Source organism: Pleurodeles waltl, chromosome 5 (genome assembly GCF_031143425.1).
Source record: "Pleurodeles waltl isolate 20211129_DDA chromosome 5, aPleWal1.hap1.20221129, whole genome shotgun sequence".
NCBI lineage: Eukaryota > Metazoa > Chordata > Amphibia > Caudata > Salamandridae > Pleurodeles > Pleurodeles waltl.
In genome coordinates, this window is record NC_090444.1 from 1,282,819,213 (window position 1) to 1,282,840,611 (window position 21,399).

Genomic DNA, 21,399 nt, shown 5'->3' on the forward strand with positions numbered 1-21,399 from the left:
AATGGTGACGGTACCACACTTCACCTATATCCTAGGTCTCCTGCCCTTACAAGTGCCCCTCTCCACACTAAGAGGCATTGATGCACTAATTAGATCATTCGTGTGGGGCACAATGCGACCACGGCTATCACCAGCCAAGCTTTTGGCCCGCCGCATAAACGGGGGAATGGGACTCCCATCAGTGGAACATTACTCTTTAGCCCTCCAAATGTCTCAGCTATCCAATACACTATCAAATATACCAGATCCCCCCTTGAGGATAGCAGTGGAAAAACGACTCCTGGCTAAGAACGAAGGACTCGGGGGACCCTACCGTGCAGACCTCCCAGCCACTAACTCAGTGAATCCTATCCTGGCGGCGACCAGGGCATCCTGGCAAAGGGCCCACCGACTGTTTGGGGTCCACCCCCTCATACATGCCCAAGCGCCCCTGTGGCACAACAGTGGCCTACGCATAGGTGGCGAGGTACTCCATTGGCCGCAATGGAAACAGGCAGGCATCCTCACCCTCTCACAGGTCCTGGAGAACTATGTGCTCAAACCCTTCCCCAAGTTACGGGAGGAGTTCGGCCTACACCCGAACCAGGAATGGAGATACATGCAACTCAAGCATTGTCTCTCCCAAAGGAATACACCTCCACTGCGGGGATCCCTGCCCTCACCGATAGTGGCTTACCTGCAGCAATGGGGACAACACAAGGGAGTAATGTTGGGTCTCTATGATCTAATTATTCGACGGCTTTACTCCCAACCGCTAATGGACAAACTACGTCTACGGTGGCAAACCGGGCTGCAGCAGGATCTAGACCCAGATGATTGGGAAGCTACCCTAGAGACACTAGACAGAGGCACCCGGGAAGCACGCTTGAAATTCTGCCTCTTCAAAATCTTACATGAATGGCACTGGTCCCCAGCGAAACTGCGTAGGGCCGGACTCCTCCCGCATGCGAACTGCTGGCGATGTCCAGAAAAATCCTGTGACCTGATACATATCTTAGTAAACTGTACAACAGTACGACCACTCTGGGATGCTGTGAGCTCCACTCTGGCTGAAGTAATGTCACTTCCGTCACCACTTCCTCCTGCCCTCATACTTCTGCAAGATACGACCTCCCTACCAGACCTCCCTAGACCACACAAGAGACTGATGCACACAGCGTTAGCTACTGCAAAAATTTGCATACTCGGACATTGGCGGTCAGAGACCCCCCCCAAGCCCGGAGGAATGGATTACAGCCATGATCCGCACTGCTATGCATGAACGGATCATCTATAACTTACAAGACCAAGCTCAAATATTCCTACAGGTATGGGCTCCCTTCCTAACAAGGGGGCAATAGTGCCCTACCTGGAACCACCATTGTTCCCTTCTCCCTTCCCTTTCCCTCCCCTCCCTCACATGCGTCTTTTCCCCCCTTCTCCCCCTCGCTCCCGTACCTCCCCCTCCCTCTGTATTCTCCCCCCTCACCCCCTCCTTATCTCCCCTTCTCTTTCTTCTCTTTTCTCTTCTTTTCTCCTCTTCCCCTCTTCCTCTTCTTTTCACTTCTTCCCATTCTCCCCCTCCCTTTTCCTACTGTTTCTTCTTCTCCCTTCCTTTTTCCCCCTTTCTTTCTTTCTATCCTCTCTCTCTTTCTCTTTCTCTCCCCCCCCCTCGCCCCTTATCCCCACGTCTCTTTTTACATACCCACTAGAGTCCGAACGTCGCCTTCCAGCAACGCTCCAAACAGATCTCCATGGTAGATCCTCTCCCTATGTCGTCTGATAGTCACCTGATCCCAACCGAAACTGACCACAGAGTTGACATGAGCTGCAACACCCATTATCCGCGCAGCGACATCCCTCGCTTCCCAAGGTAGCACTCCCCGGTCCTCTCGTCTGAACAGGTACAACCTACCCTTTACCCTTATATCTTTATCCTCTTTAAACCCCCCCACATAGCCTAAAACATGTTGGAAGTGAACTCTAGCTCAGGGTTTTATATTACGATTGCTACCTTGTTTGTGCCTTATGCGTTTTCTCTTCTTCTTTGGTTTCCTAATATCACTGATGTGCAATTACTCTCAAATGACGGGACCCTGATCCCACTGACTCTGTATCATATTGTGTTATTAACAATAAAAGAAAAGTGAAAAAAAAATATATATGATCCAGTGTTATTCGAGCTGATTCACATACTGGGCATATTACAGGAACTTGTCTGTTGTTCCAGTAGCTGCTAAATGTTCTCAGAGGCAAATAGCAATACTTAAATTTTAAATAAAGGCTTATAGCAAGGGAAGGTGATACAGTATCCAGAAAGTGCTTGAATGCAGGGACAGTTTTGATCTCGAAAAACCTATCCATTAAATAACCTAAGCAGTCCCTACTAAGTTGGCACTCATGAACTTAATGCAGATTTTAAGACCTCCCTGTCTGCCTTATAAATTAGCTCAGGGGTGTCCCAAAGTTAAATTAGCTTCAGTCTCTTGCAACTGTAAATGAACCTCAGCCACAGTACCTTTAAAACATGATCCAACCTTATTAGGTCATGTAGGCAATCTCTCTAATCAAGCAATTCTGGTGTCAACCAGATATGTACCCAATACAGAAGAGGTTTCAGCTGAACAACATCTGGTACATAATTAATCCTAAATCATAACAAAGCGGTATAAGTGGTGTACTAGTAGGAACAGCAGCCAAGGCCCTGATGAAATTATTTTCTGGCACTGCCAACTTGTGTGTATCAATATAGCCCCAAATTTCTGAGCCAAAAATTGAAGCGATCATTGGCCTTATCGCAAAAGGCTTCTAGGACTGTAGAAATAGATAGGGGATATGTTGCTTTGTGGAAACATAAAATAGCTTTAAATGTATGTGATCATATAAGGGAGCTCTTGTCAATTTGAGAGTCCCACTTAAATTTATCTGACAAGGTAACTCTCAAATGGTCAAAGCAACACACCCTATCAAGTTTTTCAATACCAGCTTTAACACAATTACTTCTAGAGGATCCCTTACTGAAGACCATATATTTGTTTTTGAGCAATTTAACTCAAGGCCCCTTGACTCTCTAAATACCATGAATTTACTCAGCAAAATTGAAGATTATTTATGGAGGGCGAATCATTTATACACAGCCACATCATTTATATATAAGGTGAACAGGTTGGGCGCAAGTACGCACCCTTGCCTCACGCCACATAAAATTGGGATTTGGTTTGTTAGTTTCTCCTGCTCTTCCCAACGAACCTGAGCATAATTCATATTGTGTAATCTAATCAAAATATTGATAAGATATTGGGGCACCCATGTTAATACACTCCAAAGGTTATCAGGGAGATCAAATCGAAAGCTGCTCGAAGGTCGACAAAGGCTACATAGAGCTTCTGTTTACTCAGTAATACCTGCTCCCAATATAGGAGGGAAAACCTCAACACATGGTCTATGGTACTGGTTTTTGCCCGGACCCCGCCATTGGGGGCAACATGATCTGCACACTGTCGGCCCAGGTTTGTAACTTGTCTAGTAAATGTATTAAAAAGATTTTTGGAAGATTATCTAGTAAGCTCATAGGCCGATAGGTGGCAGGCAGCCTGCATCCCCTTTTTAAAACACAGGGAGGATTTCAGCCTGCTTAAGGTATCGGAGATCTCACCACCCTTTGCAATAACATTAGACAAAATATTTACATAACAAGCCCAGAGCTTGCATTCAGACTTGTATAAATACCCAGGAATTTGATCATGGCCTGATGTCCTTAGGAGTTTTAAACTGTTGAAAGCTGAAAGGGTCTCCAGCAGGCTGGAAAAAAATTGCTACACCTGTACTAGGAGCCTTAATTACTTGATTAGTACTGGAATCCCCGTCCCTCTGTTAGGGAGAACTCATTAGAACTATTTTTAGATTATAATTCACAGAAGTGATCCTCCCATATATCAGGTGAGATATGAAAGCGCCTAGCTATAGTACTGTCTACTCCCATGCGCAATTGGTGTCCAAAAGGTATGATTATCATTCACTTTAAGAGCTTGCAGTAGATGTTGCTAGTTGTTTTGTCCCATTTGCACTTAGCTCCTTTAAGTTCTAATTCATACAAAAGGAGCACAATCCTAATTTTCCCACAATTGCATTCCCTACAGCTCTTCTCAGCATTTGCTTTGCCTGCTTGCATTCCTTAGAGTACCACCTGGGACCTTTCTTAATTGTTCAGTTTTTTGCTCTGAGACTCCTTGTGAAAATAAAAGCTGGTAAATCTCTGAATGTAATATCTGATTGGCCAAGACTCTGTGCCACATAACTCTACAGCAGTTATTTGCTACAATAGGTCAGAAGCTTTAACGAAACTAGAGAGAAGTGATCTATGAAACTCTCCCCCCCCCCATTAAAGTAGTAATCAGGGGATTATGATCCCTATCTGTGGAACTGATGACCTTCATGTCACTAAGGTATGGCAATAGCCTGACGTCTAATAAAACATAATCAATAACACTCCTCCAGCAGCCTCTTTTAAAAGTGGTTGCCCTGCTTGGAGGTTCTCCCGTTACATGCTCGCAAACTATCCTCTTCTTCCATTACCAAACTGATTGGTGCTGAAGGGCTCGAAGGATGTATTAAGATCACCATCAACTATTATTTTAGCGTCCTGCTGATAAGTTTCAATGAGGCTATCTAACATAGTTAAAACAGGTGAGTCACAATTTAAAGGCATGAAGAGAGCATAAACATTCATTAATACCAAGATCAAACCCCTTGGAAACTTGAGTTTAATGCCCTTCAAATCCAGTGAGTCTATATTTAGGGGCTCATGTAAACAGGCAGTATCATTACTTACATCGCCCTTCCGGTTTTTCACTGGGGGAGTTGCCCTTAGTTACACCCCAAGTTTCCTGAAAAATACATACATCATGCTTCATGCTTCCCTGTGAAAGAAAGCCAATCCTCATCGACCAGCTAAATTTTAATCCCAGACAGATTCCACAGTATTAAGACAAGTCCTGATTTACATACCATTTTCAATGGAGAAGAAGAATCGCTACTTTGCTTGCTACAAGCACTGTTCCAAGACCCAGCTGATGGTACATCAATATTAACCAAATTTGCTGCTACTGCAGATTCAGAAATCCGCAATACTACCATTGTACAGGGAGTTGGTAAAGAAAGTGAGCCCAATGCATAACTACCAGGTGTTCTTGGCCCAGTCAGTCTATCCTATTAAGATCAGAGACCTCACCATTTTCACAAGAGAAACAGGGATTCGAAATAAGTACACTCAAGGAATTGGCCAGATTGTGCTGCGACTTTGAATTGGTTGTAGCAAATGTTTGTTGAATTGGGGGGTGTAATTTACTTCCTACTCCATCAGGAGAAACAGCCATTTTTTGGCAAAATCGGAGCTCATATTTAATGAGTTCCTCTACCAGGAACTCATCAGAAAGATTCATATTTATGTAATCCAAAAATGATATTAATTCTCCGCTAAATCTTTCAGCATGCAATATCCAACCTAATGATAGATAAACAACCCCTTTTATGCCTGATCCAATGAACAACCTTAATTAATTAAGGAGTCAGTGTCCTCAAAGGCCTTCTGTGCGAGCTTCGGTACAGATGTAAAAAATACAATACATCTTTGTTGGTATTTGATTAGATATAGATCCCTAAGCATATGGGGGGTGAGAAATCAGTGAACCGTTCTTTACATGCTAGTGTAATGATTCACATCTCACAGGTTTTAAACGCCCAGCTTGAGCTGCCTTAGCAGTGACAAGTTTTGAATTTGCTCTTTGCAGTCTCCGCAAAGTACTGCTTCCATGGTAACCGTCACTTAACTCCGGGACAGTTGAAGCATCCCTGCCTTGCGTAACAGCAGAAGAACAGGGTGGTCCTTTATTATAAGAAATTGAGATGTTCAGTGTTGTCATATTACAAGTTCATTGGGCTCATGCCCTGCCTCATCGGGTAATGCTTGTTGAGCTGTGCCTTTGCTAGGATGACAAATACAGCAGCACTTGTTCCCTTGTTCGGTTTCCTGCAATAATCGAAGAGTAAGGCCTGATACCATCTCTTTAAGCTTGTCTAATTTTCAATGGCTCATAGAAAATTCCTCATGTACCCTGGACCCCGACAGTTTTGTGTCCGTGAAAGAGCTTCGGTCATCTGGTTCAGCGGTTTGTCAACCCCGTGTTTGTTCAGCAGTACTACATTGAGAAATTGGCACTTCATCTGCCAGCACTGGGCATCTATTAGAACAGGGAACATTAGGAAGTACGATTATATTGGGGGATAATGGCAGTTCGCGTTCTGGCAGGTGTGCCACTCCTGAAGATTTATCTAATTGGAGAGATATTCGCGATTCACAGTCTAACAGTTGTAGATCACTTGCTGCTGACAACCCTGGGCTTACTTTCCCAACACCCCTCATAAACGTAGCAGGCACTCTGGAAATGGGCTCAGCAGGTTGAGATGAAGCAGTATTTAGCTTAGACTCCACTTCCTTGATAAGATGGTCAATATCATCCAGGGTGCAATTACTTTCAGCTGCGGGGCTAGATGTGAATAGCCTCACTCGGTGGTTTCTTTGGCTTTTTTGCATTAGCTTTTTGCACCTCAGGTCCCTTGCGCCTTCCCATTTTCACCCCACCATCTCAATAGTACCAATTGAAACATCAAAAAGAGATAGGTAAGCCTTTTTTTTCACTTACAGTTCATACCTGCAGCCGTTGAAAGTGGTGCTTTCACGGATAATAGAGAAATGCCCCTGCCTCTGCCAGGCAATGATGGGAAAAGACAGGCCTGGTCTTCTCCCGATCTTCTCCTGGGTGTACGCCGGAGTGCATCCCAGGCTGCGGGATAGGGGTCGCCCTTAAGTAGTGCCCGTCTGAAGCTCCCCATCTCCTTCAGCAGCACTCTGGGGCTTGTACTGCAGTCTTGCCTGTTACATGATCCACAGGTGGTTGCAACGCGTCCCGCACTGTGGGATAAAAGCGGCCCTTGAGTAACACCCGTCTGATGCTTCCCGGGTCCCTCAGCAGCACTCTGGAACTTGTGGTGCAGTCTCGCCCCTCACAGGATCCACAGGTGGTTGCGACGCGTCCCGTGCTGCAGGATAGGAATGGTTCTTTAGTACGGCCGTCTTATGCTCCCCAACTCTCTCAGCAGCACTCTGGGCTTGTAGTGCAGTCTTGCCCCTCACAGGATCCATAGGTGGTTGCAACGTAGCCAGCGCTTGAGGATAGGAGTGGCCCCTAAGTAGCACCCGTATGACGCTCTCCAGCTCTATCAGCAGCACTCTGGGGCTTGTAGTGCAGTTGTGCCCTTTATAGAATGTTGCAGGGCTTCATGTGCTGCAGAATAGGGCAGCCATTTCTTAAGTAGCACCCATCTGATGCTCTCCCAGCAGCACTCTGGGGCTTGTAGTGCAGTCTTGCCCCTTACAGGATCCACAGGTGGTTGCAGCACGTGCTGCACTGCAGGATAGGAGCAGCCCTTAAGTAGCACCCGTCTGACGCTACCCAGCTCCCTCAGCAGCACTCTGGGGTTGTAGTGCAGACTCATCCCTCACAGGATCCACAGGTGGTTAGCAGACATCTTGCCATCTCTCCTGGAAGACACCCAACCTACTCTACAGCAGTTTATCTTGGATGGACAAGATGCAACAAATATTTTTATTACATCTTGTCTGGTTACTACCTGCTGTCCAAGGAGGCCAGTCAGACAAATCATGGTGTTCAGGCAACATGCCTAGATTCACTCCACTGGCTTCTCCTCCATTGTTCGGCAGTCCCTCATGGACATGCCTTTTGACTTCTCTTGGGTATTTGCATTGAAGGTGGACTTGGTCTTTGAGTGATGTAAAGAGAGCAAGGCCACTGTCCACTCACTGGGCTTAGCTCTATCGATTCAGCTGCTCCCAAGGAGTAGTGCCACATTCAAATTTTTGGAGGAGGGTTCCAACAGGGGCAAAGACAATACGTACCTCAGCAACCATAGGTCTTCCTGGTTGGAGGCCAGGGAGGACACTGACAAGGATCAGCTACCCAAACTCCTCCTCCTGCACTGCTGTGAAACCTCCTAAATTTATCCTCAGCAGCTCAAGGTCGGACGGTAGGAGGTTATCACCTTTCACCTCCCAGATGGAGGATTATCACTTCCGATACATGAGTGCTCCAAAATGTGGAACATCAGTATTCCCTGCCCTTCTTGTCTTATGCACCGGACATTCCACCCACACCACATCTCCCGCAGGACCACTTGTCCATACTCCACGGAGAAGTTCAGGTCCTCTTGGCCAAGTCACAGTACAGAGGAAGCCAGCAGCAGAGATTGTGATTGCTTGCTACCCCTGTTATTTTCTGATGCTGAAAAAGGGAGGAGTCCTCCGCCTCATCCTAGATCTTAGCTCTTTGAACTTCTTCCTCTGCAACAACAAGTTCAACATGCCCTCAATCTGGCCCAAGTTCTGTCTGTGCTGGAGCCAGAAGAATCTATTTGCAGGATGCCTATTTCCACATTCCCATTCTGCAGTTTCACAAATGTTACCTGCAGTTTCAAGTAGGCCAGGAGTGTTCTCAGTTCTCTGTGCTCTGATTTGGCCTTACCAGTGCACCTCTGGTTCCCACCAAGGTGACAGTGAATTTCATAAGTCACCTCCAGACGACCGCCTTCATCAATGTACCAAAGTCACACCTGACTCCTTCACAAAGGCTTCCTTGCATCTGAGGCATCCTGAATACAGTGCTTTCCCAAGTCATTCCTCAACCTCAATGAGTTCTGGGCAATTGGGCTGTGATCCCGATGTTTCATCCCTTGATCTGGGTCTCCGTGTGAGCAGCTCTAAGGCTTCTGGGCCCCATGGCCTTCTGCACCTGCTTGTGGATCACTTCAGATGGAACATGTGAGCTCTGCAGTGGGATTTTAAGTCTTTGTGGGGGACTTGTCAAAGTCCATACAGGTGTTGAAGTAGACTGCAAAAGACCTGCAGTCATGGCTGATCGACTGCAGTTGGACTGGGGCAGACACCTTGCTCCATGCAGTGCTAAAGGCCATGATGGATGCATCATTGCTAATTTGCGGAGGTGATCTAGGAGAAGTGGAGATCAGAGAACTCTGGTCTCCTGTCGAAGTTCTCCTCCACGTCACCTACTGGAGTTGCAAGCAATTCTCTTAGCACTGAAAGCGTTCCTGCGGACCATCAAGAGGGAGCGGATTCAGGTTCTCATGGAAAACATGGCCACCATGTGGTTTTGCAAAAACTTAGTGGTGTGGGGTCGTGGGTCCTGTGCACGAAGCTCTAAGTCTGTGATAAGTTAAAGTCTCTGAAAGGGGCTGAATGCCCAGGGCATCCCTTGGTCATCCAAAACCTGGGGGGGGGGTCTTTAGGTGGATTAACTCAGTCGTTGTTGCCTAGCAGATCATGAGTGGCAGTTAAACTCATGATGTGGCACAGGACAACTTTCACCAATGAGAGAATACTAGCTCGATCTAATTGCTACCACAGAGACTGTGCTTTGTCCAGACTTTAGCATGTTAGAATTCCCAACGTAGTCCTCCCTCAGACACCTGCCAGCGCTATGGCAGGGCCCCTGTATGCCTTTCCCTCTCCCTCTCCTTCCCAGAGTGCTGAAAAAGATCAAGAAAGACTGGGCCCAAGTCCTAGTGGCTCTCGACTGGGTGACGAGACTGTGGTACTTCTGACCATGAGCACATTCTCCCATTCAGCTGCCTCTTTGGTAGAATCTGAAGACCTGGTTTTGCTTGTGAGCCATGCATGGAGATTGAGCAGTGACAATTCTGGGCTTTCGATCTCTCTACCGAAGTGGTTAATGTCATCTTAGCAGTCAAGCCTCCATCTACCAAATCAGTTTACGCAGTATGCTGAGAGAAGCTTATTGCATGTTGTTCTTCTCATGATATTCCACAAGTGAACACACAGTTATCGGATGTTCTTTTGTTCTGTTTGTCTTTGGTCTAGCAAGGTCTTGCTCTGACGACAGTGAAGGTTATCTTTTGACCTTCATACGATTTCCGGAACAGCCATCCCTCTTCAAGTGACCCATTGGGATGCTTTTTTTTTTAAGGGACTGATTCACATGTTCCTGCCAACGCATTTTGTAATGCCACAATGGGACTTTAATTTGGTTTGTACCCAACTGATGTACACGCCCTGTGTACTAATGAACAGCTGTCCCATTCACCTCCCACCTTTCAAGACTGTTTTCCTAATCACTATAACATCAGCCAGTAGAGTAAGTGAACGCAAGGAGTGGTGCCACGCACTTCCTGGACAAACTAGTCCTCCAGATGAAAGTGGTATTCCTGCCCACGGGAATCACACCCTTTCATATAGGGAATCTCATCACCTTGCTGGCTTTCTACGCACCTCACCACTCTAAAGAGGAAGAAGAGCTCAATCACCTTGACCCTAAAAGGGCGCTCAGCTTTGGCATTAATCGGCCTAGAGGCTACCAACAAGATAACCAATGGTTGATTCGTTTCTCTCTAGCTAAAAAAGGTGAAGGAGAGCAAAAGAGAACCATCCCCAATTGACTGTTATGTATCAATCTGTTATGGGTTAGCCAAGAAGCAGTCCTTCAAAGATTTGTGCAATCATATCACCAGAGCGAAGGCTGCTACCACTGCTCTAGAGGGTGGTATGCTAGTGCTGGTAATTTGTCAGGCTGTTTGGTGAGCTCCCTTTACACGTTTAGGAAGCACTACTGCTTGGATAGCCAGTTCCAGCAGGGTGGGCATTTTGCCTGATCTGTCCTGCAGGTTTTCCTGGTCAGAACCATTCCACTAACCCACCACCGGTGGAGGTACCTCTTTGGTATCTATGTACATGGTGGGAGTTCCTGTCTGTAGAAAAAGATGCTTACCTTCTGTCATGCCTTTTGTTGTCGAGACTCTCTCTAACCGTAGGATCCACTGACCCACCCTCCTCCCCGTTCTCTGGAACTTATTTATGCTTCCTTTAATAAAATTCATTTCTAGAAATTGGCACATTCTGATTCCAATGGCTTTGCATCCACCACGCAGACTAGAATCAGAAAGAAACTGATGTCTGCATGTGGAGGTTGCACATACATATAGGGGCCTTCAATATCACATCCAGGGTGGGATGGATGCAAGGCAGAGCTGCACAATAACACCTGTCCACGTGCAAGTGAACTGTGACAAAAAATTCATATCCAGTGTGGCGCCTGGGGAAATTCAAAAGGTGAGGAATCTGCTGTTAAACTGTATCCACCAGAAAAGGTTTTATCAAAGACAAGTAACTGGTTTGTTGGTGTGGTCACCAAACTAGTATATATTGGTATCAGTGGTTCCGGGTCAAGATAGGAGGGAGAGTAGAACCCTGTCCTATCAGAGTAGTAGAAAGAACTTATGTAAAACAGCATCAGGAAAGCCTATTCATAACTGGAGTTTCAAACTTTGTAGCCGACTATATAAAAGGCTGCCAGCAGGTCCAGCAGCACCAAGAGTTGTTGCTCAAGATTATGAGTGACTGATAGAATGTAATTTGCTCCTTGCATGGTGGCAGTCTCTCTAGGAGAGCTCACACTATGGCGTGAGCAATACCGATGAGTCGATGGCCTTTTTGAGTCCATGAGGTTGATAATCTTTCTGCTAAGGAATCGGATGTTTCTCAAACATCATTCAGTGAAGTAAATTATCAAGTTTCCTCATTTTTGATTCAGCTTTCTCTTAAGTTTATTTTGTGAATGGTATAGTTAATTGTATTTTATTCAATGAAGTAGTTTGTACATAATTATTACATTTTCAGTAAAAGGACAACGCAAAACAAGAATTGCAAACAACCTGTTCAAACGAACATTAACCCTCTCCCCCTCACTGTTAACTAACTCCTGTTTCAACTAGGGCTCACAATCAACTTTCAGAAATACATCTTCATATATTTACTCTTCCTTGCCTGCTTTCTTGCCCTCATGAGGTACTATTAATGTGTTTTAAGTCCTTAAAATGCCCTTTTGAGATACTGTTTACTCGTTGACTAAGAGGGGTTTCCTTCATAGTCATATAGACTTAAACAAGTGAAGTCCTGGTAGATGCCGCATATGAGTACAAGATACCTAAGATTGTTTTAGGAACTTAATCCAGTAACACAATACCACCTGTGTCAAAACGAGAATGAATTAGCGCCTTGCAGCAAAAAGAATATCGTAATCAAAATTGAATTTCAAGCAAAATTCTATTCAATCCTGAACTGGCTCAACATGTGTTATTGTTGATTTTTTCTCCTGCATATGAAGCATCTTGTTCAGGGTCTATCAAACAATTGTACTGGTGAAGTGCTCAAATGAATGAAACACTTAAGAGACATCGAGGACATGTTAAGGCACACATGGGAATATGCAAGGTTTGGCCGAGTAGCCAATAATTTGTAAAAAAAATAATCGATATGTTCCTAGTCATATTTTTTGCTATGAAGTTTGGAACACATTCAGTCCCAAACGGTTGTAGTTGATGATTTGACTTCTGCAAGATCATCTTAAGTGTATCTCCAGATGTAGTCAGAAGCACATCATCTAACAACCCTCAGGAAGTTACTTATGAGAAAGTATTTACGGCCCTTCACAGGGATGCCAACGGGCCACTTGCTTCACTTGTACTAGTTCTCCAACTCAAATTACTAACATTTTTTGCTTGTTGTTCCAGTGCGAGTTTTGTTTCACTTGGTATTCTGTAAAGCTCTTTCCTCAATAACTTTGATTTGAAGGCATAAAGATTTCTCCTAAGTAACTGTGTGTTAGAAAAATGTTAGTGGCAAATTTCTGTACAAGATTTATATATGAAATGGTATGCAAAATAGAAATGAATCATACCACCATTTCATGGTCTAGTCATATTACACAGGAACAGATACTGGAATTTTATGTGTGTCATTATTGTTTCTTTCACCGGAAGCTTTGTTCATTTAAATAATTTTTGTTTTTTTTCTTATTTCCACCTTTTTTTAGCATTGCCCCAAAGTGGACCATTGCAGCAGCAAACTGTGCAGATGTTATGAGCATGCCTATGAAATTAAAGGGGACATTGTCAGAAGGTGGGTGAGAATCTTCCAAAAACCAGGACGGTACCTCCAAGTATCACTACTCCCTGATAAAAGTCCACAACATGCGGGGACAACCCTCAACGTCTTGCTAAACGATAGGATGCTTCTGTTTTTTTTCACAAATCGTTGTGGACGCAAATCCCTGGTAGTTAGAAATATGACAAATGAACAACCCAGAGAGAGCAAGGCATTTCCTCGTATAACAGTATAACAGATGTGCAACTCATCTAACTGATCATGGTCGAATGTATTAGACATACCTGGAATACTACTCAACTAAAACCCTATAACTCTCTATTCTGCACAAATATGCAACTCACCCTGTGGTTTAGGCAAACATGATCTCACGCTGTGAAAAGGGCATAAATCCGCACTACCAGTACAGATTCCTCCCAGGGTAACTGCAGGAGGAACCGAGCTCTCTAAATGAGCAAAGTCTCAGCAAAAGCTCAGGATTCCTAGCAACCAGGAGTCCACAACAGAAAATGAGGTATTTTAATCTTTCTTGACATTGTTGCACTGTCCAAAGCTTAACTCAACAGAAGGTGTATGGTGTGAGTGAAGGTACAGTACAAAACAGTTATCACTGTAGCAGAAAATACTCAATAATAAGCAATAATGTTATGAACATCTGGTAATCTCATGTAAAGTTTCCAGACTTAAATAATAAATCACAGCATAAGTAAATAAAATACTATACTGAAACCAGGTCCCATCACTAACCACTACCTAATGTTCGCAAACAGGTCTCATAATCGGGACGCGTTGTTAGCTCAAACTTAACTTGAACTGAAAAGGCACAGAACCAGTACAATAAGTACGGCTACAGATATGTTAACTGCCAATTTCATGAAGCTGTACAAGTGTGAACAGTGCAATTCACAATGGAGGATTGTAACCTTTCTCACCAAAATGCAATACTCTATACCTCTTTGATTACAGTAAATGTTGTGAGCAATCCTACATGTTCATGAAAGTATAAACAGAACAGCAAACAACACTATCAACATTTTCATTAGGGATCAGGATGGGATCATCTCTGCTCTGTGGATATGGTGGCGGTATTCTTTCCTCATGATTGCTGAAGGCACACATGAAGAACAAGCTTGGAAACATGTGGTCCACGTACCACAAAGTGGGTGCTGAACCAGTATGATGACCACACCATTGAATGTTATTACAGAGACTGTCTCAGGTTCTGAACTTTTCACCTACAAATCCAAGCCAAAGGGAGCAAGGTGAAACCAGTACCACCTCTAATACACTTTCAGTGTTGATTTCTCAGGCAGTTCATCTTCATTACTGGTGTTTGGTACGAGGGCTCATCAGATGTTCACAAAGATCTTGTTCGGTAAGGTTGAATTTTCTGCAACCCACCATTCATACAGTGGGCTAAACGTCTGTGATAATTTAAAAGTAGCCCTAAAAGGAGGTGTAGTAGCAGTGGTTGTGAACCCTGTTATTATAACTCATAAACACAAAGGCCCTGATCTAGATCTTGGCAGTGTTACCCCCAAGCCGCGTTGGCATTGGGCCCAACAATACCATCAAGTCGGTGATGTTCCACCTGCCATATTTAAATATATCAGTCCTGCAGACGGTGTACTGGTGGTGGTTTGCAGCTGTGGAAGGGAGGTAAGTGGCACACACACTGTCCCTTAGCCATAGGTGCACACCACACTACACAACACAATACATACACATAATTACCCCTTGCCAGTCCGACATAGCACAACCCGTACATGCTGAAAACACACATTGACCCACATCCATGACACAACACACACACACACCAGTGACACTGCATCCACATACCACGCAGCCACAACAAACAAGACAACTACACACTCAGCTACACAAACACGCTCACACACTCACCTCCCCCAGACAACCGCATTGCATACACAACAGGCCTTGAAAAATAATAAAAAAGTTACCTGACCTGCAGGTTGAGTAACTTGAATAATCTACTCGACCTAACTGTAATGTACTTGACCCATAAACGGGTCTCAAATTGTGTAATCCTAGGCAAATATTTTACTTTACCGTCACCTATTTCTTCATTCTCACATATGAGTGCACATTCAAGTATGTGAGTTCAGCATTTCTACTGTACAAAAAACTATTTTGTTTGATTAAATAGACTAAACATTTGATCCATGTATAACAAGAATTTAGACCACATATAGGGTAAACATGATCTGTGCCTTGCCTCTTAGTTTATTAATGGCATTTGCATAAGAGGAGGAGTGTTTCTCAGTTTGTTTAAACACTAATTTTCAATAAATTGCTGAAGCATAATGTGGTAGCACACTGTCATTTACAGGCAGTACATTTCCAAGAAAAGTCCGAAACCTTCCCATTAACTTGCAGCTTTGCTGATAAAACTGTATTGTGTATTAACAATAATCGGTGAAAATTGGGTTTCAGAAAACATACATATCATTTGCGCATCACCAAGTAAAGTGTGGTGGTTTGTTTTCATCCTATTCAAATATTTTTTGGGCAAACAGAAATACGAAAAATGGGTTTTCACAAGTACTGAAATATATTTTGAAATGTCTGTACAGTTGATTTAGTTATTTAAATGTTGTTGGTTAGGAAAAACCTGACACCCTACAGCCTTTAATTTCGTACACTATGTACAGCAGATAAGACAGTTCACCTTACAAAATCCTGGAACTCTGCAGTGAGAAGGAAAAATAATTGGTAGAAGATGAACTAACTTTTGACATCTCTGCACATAGAGCAAATGTGACAAGATACGAGGAAGCTTTAAAGGTGTCTTTATTGCTCCTTCTCTCTCTGACTGGACAGAACACCTGTTCTTTGTCAACTCACCAGAAAGAGCGAGTAGGTCCTAAAAATAGCTCAACTTAATAAATTATGACTTGCCATAGCAATTGGGCGAGTAGATTTTTTTGAGGCCTTCACACATATATGCACTGACTCACAGACACAACTCGCAGCACAATAGGACAGGTACAGATCACCTCGCAATGTGCACACATGGACACAATTGACAGGTGTGAATGTACCATCATTGTGGTGCCAACATTCATTTTCCAATGAATACTGGCACCATAATGACTGTTGTGTATGTGTGCGATGTGTTATGTACCATTATGTCTCCTCCCATGTCTGACCCACTCGTATCCCCCAATACATGCATGCCTCGGTGATTAAAAAAATACTATCAAATGTATATGTCTCCAGTAGTCCCACCGTCCATGCAGTGCCCACCCAAAGTACCCTGGCAATGCAGCTTCCCTACCTTGTATTCCATCGACGGGGGGAGGGAGTCCTGTTTCCTCCATGGGTCGGTGGCACCAGCAATGGCAGGTGTTGTCCAGTCATGGCCAGTCGAAGATGGGGGGAGAGCGTGGTAAAAAGGTGATTTTTCATCCCCTTTCCCTCCCAATCCACCCACTAAGGAGTGGAGATCAGACCGCCACTTTTCCCTTGGCAGTACGGCACATCTAAATCTGCACGGCGGGAAGGCTGGCTGAGTTCCTGCCGTCACCCCCTTTTCCCTTTCCGGCTGTCAACGCAGATGGTTTTTCTTGGTAGAGACTGCAGTTCAAATGCGGTCTTTCATCTATTGGACCTCGAACATCTAAATACGGTGGGCGGACCATCGCTGTAGCGGGCAGGTTTACAGTCAAAGTCGAAGGTGGCACACTTGCGGCCAATATATAAATCAGGCCCTTAAGTGTACAAATGGTACTACAGTGATTACTTTGTGTAAGGTGTATTAGCATTCTCAAGCGTTGGTAATGCCAGTCAATCTTGCTTACCAGCATTCAGTGAGTGGCATGATCCGCTTCTGCCAGTAACTGAATAGCTATGTTGAAAGCCTAAAACCAATAAAAACATTGCTTTCTAAATGTTATGCCATCACTCTGTGCTAATGCACAAGACGATGCAACACATGTTGCATCACATAGTGTGACGGCCATCTTTATAGAAAATAATTTTTTTTCATTGCTTTCTGAGCTTTCATCCATGCCATTTGCAGTTGCCAGGCATGAGAAGTGTTGGAGGGAATATCCAAGGGATAACAGAGTGTCATCTGGCATGTCATGGAGTGTGCCTTTAAGGGGCATAAAGAGTGCAGGAGGGATGAACCAGGGAGCAGGGGGAAAATAGAGAGAATAAAATGCAGAAAAAAATATGTATACTCTAATGGAGTGATAACCAAATGGAATGCCGGAACACAGCAACTAATCACAAACATGGTGTAACAGCAGTGCTTCAAGGCAGGGAAATGACAGTTGAGTTAAAGATGCAGCAAAACATAAGCACAGGATGACAACCCATTCATCCAACAGGAAAGGAGAATATGGCTGGTAAAGTAAGGAATACAATGCTGCCTTCAATGGACAGCAACAACGGTCCAGAGCGCAAGAACAATAAAAAAAAATACACAAAGTAGACACCATCTGCCTGAGCCTCTGGACTTGCATAAGAAGGCAAATAGAAAGCTCTCTGTGAACCAAGGCACCCTAATAACTGTTATTGGGTGTCACTAGCCAGGGCTTAGTCTGAGGGGGTTTACTGGAGTTATCCCCTGAGGGCGACAGGCAGGAACATCAGTGGGGACTCCCCTCTGAGGGCTCATTAAAGGGTTGACGCTGAGACAAAAATAAGAAGTACAGGGGAGGGGTGTTAGGTATCAATGACCTGTCAAACTGTTGCCAAATATAAAATGCAGGGAGATCTCTGCAGACAAAAGCCAACAAATGGGAAGAACACCTGCTGCTCATGATGTTGTTTCACCCTTACATGACACTAATGGTGCATTTAAAAGTTAACCCATCAAAGCACTTGCTTTGCCTATGTCCTCGTGGGTTTAAGTTACTTGTGTGTTACTTAATGCTGTAAAGATTGTTTTGCCTTTTTGGCATATAGAACATCTTACTGGTTCTAGACTTTTGAATTCACTAGGATGTAAACATATGAATTTTCAACAGCTATTTATGCAGGGATCCTTTCTAAGCACTAAATGCTTGGAACACAATAGAGTGTTTTCCCTGGTTGCTTAAAAATAAAAAATAAAAAGTGATTGCCATTCCGTACAGATATGAACACTTTTTGTAAGGTTAACTATACATATGCAGTGATGATACCATTAAGATTTGTCACCACTATGATATTCCAGAAGTAGATTTAGAGTTGTGAATGCCCAAGGAATAATTCCAGAGATGTCCTATCCTTCCTCGTTACTGATTGAAGGAAAGGGAATGCATTTTAGACGCTCATTCTTGTTTTTCTGTTAGAACAGACTCCCAAGGATCTTTAGCCAAGATGTTTCGACTCCACTGTAGCAAAGGTTTTGTGTTGAGTTTTTTTCACGGAGGTGTGGGTGTCTGTAACAAAGGTGTAGTAATTGTGAACTGAAAACCGTTTGTGTAGGGAAGCTTCACACTACATTATAACCTTTCTGAGTTTCTACCTCAAGATTTGATGTGTCTTGCTCTGTAATGTATTGACTAGATAGGTAAAAAGAAACCAGGGAAACGCATTTACTCAGACATGTCCAGACATTTCAGTAGCATGCACTGTCTGTAGATCAATTTCAGACCTTGAACATATGCCTGACCCTTTATTTGAGTATGTACTACCTGAAAAACTAAATATCTATGTATTACTGCATGGTGAAAGTGGAAGTTATAGTTATTTTACAGCACAAGTTATAATTACTTGGTATAGCCATCACTGGTGAATTTCAGTGGTTTTGTTTGTTTAAAACTATGTTTTAACTGACATTTGAAGCTAACTATAACATTACTTTAACCTTTGGACTAAACTTTGCATTCTAGTAAATTTCTCTGTTGTTGTTAATGTAAAGTTAGATATAATTACCATTCCTAACTATAATATCACTTTAACCTTTGTTTTTCCAGTGAATTTCTAGTGTTTTTTTTTTTTTACATAAAGTAAAACTTATTACCATACATAATGCCAATTCCTGCTGTGCACTGCCTTTGGCTGTGCAGGGCGTGGGATTGGTGGCAGGCATGGCTGGTGGCCAGGCCCCACGTTCAAAACACCCCCTCCCCAGACAGCCAACCTCTGACCATGCACTGCTTTTGTCCTTGTGTGGTGCGGAGTTGGCTGCAGCATCTGACCTGCGGCCAGTTGCCATGCGACTCATAGCCTTCTGGCATGTGAAGTGTGTGCTTGGTCTAGCTGGTAATGACTGCAGTCAAGCAGACTTACTAACTTTCTCAAAGGGTCATAACACCAAAACATATAAAGTGGCCTACTGACCTTATCAAAGGGTGAGCATATCAATATAAATAAAGCAGAGCTATAATTTTTCCCCAAAAAATCACAAATATTTCTAAACAAATGTTGATTTCGGTAATTAACACAACGCAATGTGACTTATATAGAAATGTTTGATAAAGTTTTATTACAAAAAAAAGTCAACATGTTTGTGAGTTTTTCTTTTAACATTGTTTTTACGATTACATTTTGTTGGCTGGAAATCTTTGAAAGAATGACTCGGACATATTGCTTTTATTTTACAATTTCATAGCCCACAACATGCAATCATAAATTCGACCACACAAGAGGGCTTTGCACTCCAGCTGAAGAGTTTAGAGCTGCAGCTCTGAGTACTTTGGAAAAATATGGTAAGTTACCCTGGGGTCATGGTTTTAATGACAAGGGAGACTTAATTATTTTATTAATAAACTCTCTGTAGCACCACACAACATTAAAAAATGCTCGATGTTACCCTGCCTCTTCTAAAGCATCAAAATATGGTATTGTGAAATGTCCTAGGGTAATATGGGGCACTACTTCTGAGGAGCAGTGAATAGTAAATAAGCAGCTCCTGCAGCTCATTTTGTATCCATTATTTTTTACATTTGGGTGTTCCGGTGCCCAACAGAGACACCCAAATCCTTTTTGTGGGTGGTGACTCCGGGGGAAGCCTGCAGCCCTGCCCTCTCCTGTGCTGGCACCCATAGCAAGTGCCTGTAGGAGGAGGCACACACCCACCCTCCCGGAGTCTCTCCAAGCCTCCACCAACCTCTCCGAGCCCAAGGACCCCATCTCCTGTGGTCTTTTTTTATTTTAGGCAGAGGGGGCACCTGGCCTCGAGGGGTCTTTTTTATGTTAAGTGGAGGCCGCACGCACTCCCTTCCCAATATTAGAAAAAACATGCAGGTATGAGACAATGTTGAGGGCTGCAGTGGGGAGCCCCAGGGTCTGGCAGCGGATCCTCTCTTTTTTTTATTTATTTATTTATTGTATATTAGAGAAAGACAACATACAACAATACAGGGACAGAACAGCCCACAGAACTGATTACACGAGTACATCAAATTCAAGCCCTGTACAGTCCTGGGCCCCACCTGTTAAGAGAAAATGCAAATAATTCACTGGTCCATGCGCCGATCAAGGCTCCTCACACACCACTAGGGGCCCCAGTCACAGCTAGATAAACATGACTGCGGCAGTCTGATCTCACAACTCACGATTCACAACTAGTCCATCGGGCTAGCAACTGAATATAAAACATGGGAATAGGAAGAATGAAAGGACAGGAAAGGAAAAGAGACAGGCAGAGGGAAAACATAGGAGCACATACAGCGACCAATGTCACACTTCAACTCCCACAGAGAAGAGCGAAGGCGCACAAGGCTCTTAGACGCATAGGCAATCATGCAATGTCAACACATCCATATTATAAGGCATCCAAGAAGGAGCCCCGCGGAGCCCAGATATCCCTTGGCCGGGAACCCTCCGGCGTCAACTCCCCAAAAATCGGCAGCTGCTCCTGACAAAAGGAGGCATCGCGCAGCCAAACAGATCCACGCGGCACCCTGCCCCGGCCCCACCACATCGCCACTCTCCGCTTAGCTAGCAGCAAGAGAAGCCCCACCAGCTGTCTATGGGATCGCCGCACTTAATCCACACATCCAAGCAACCTTCAGTCTGGGGGAAAAGGGCAGCTCCAACACGGTCATTTCCTCAATCATCCACCCAGAAAGACTGCACCTTGGTACACACTCAGGCAAGATGCAAGAAACCAGCATCGGGCGCGCGGCACCGCTCACAACATGCGTCCGCACCCAGGCCCATCGAGCAGAGACTGCTAGGAGTATAATATAAGCGGTGCAGAAATTTTAAGTGTATCAGGCGGAGCCTATAGTTGGGTGACAAAGCTCTCATGTGCGCACAGCATCTTCGCCACTCCTGCTCAGATATAGGTTCACCCACGTCCACCTCCCATCGCACCCTGGCCAATGAACCTAGGTCCCCCCTCCTCTCCAGCACACAATTATACAGTTTAGTGATAAGTTTACGCGGCGTCTGAGCACGGCACAGCACTT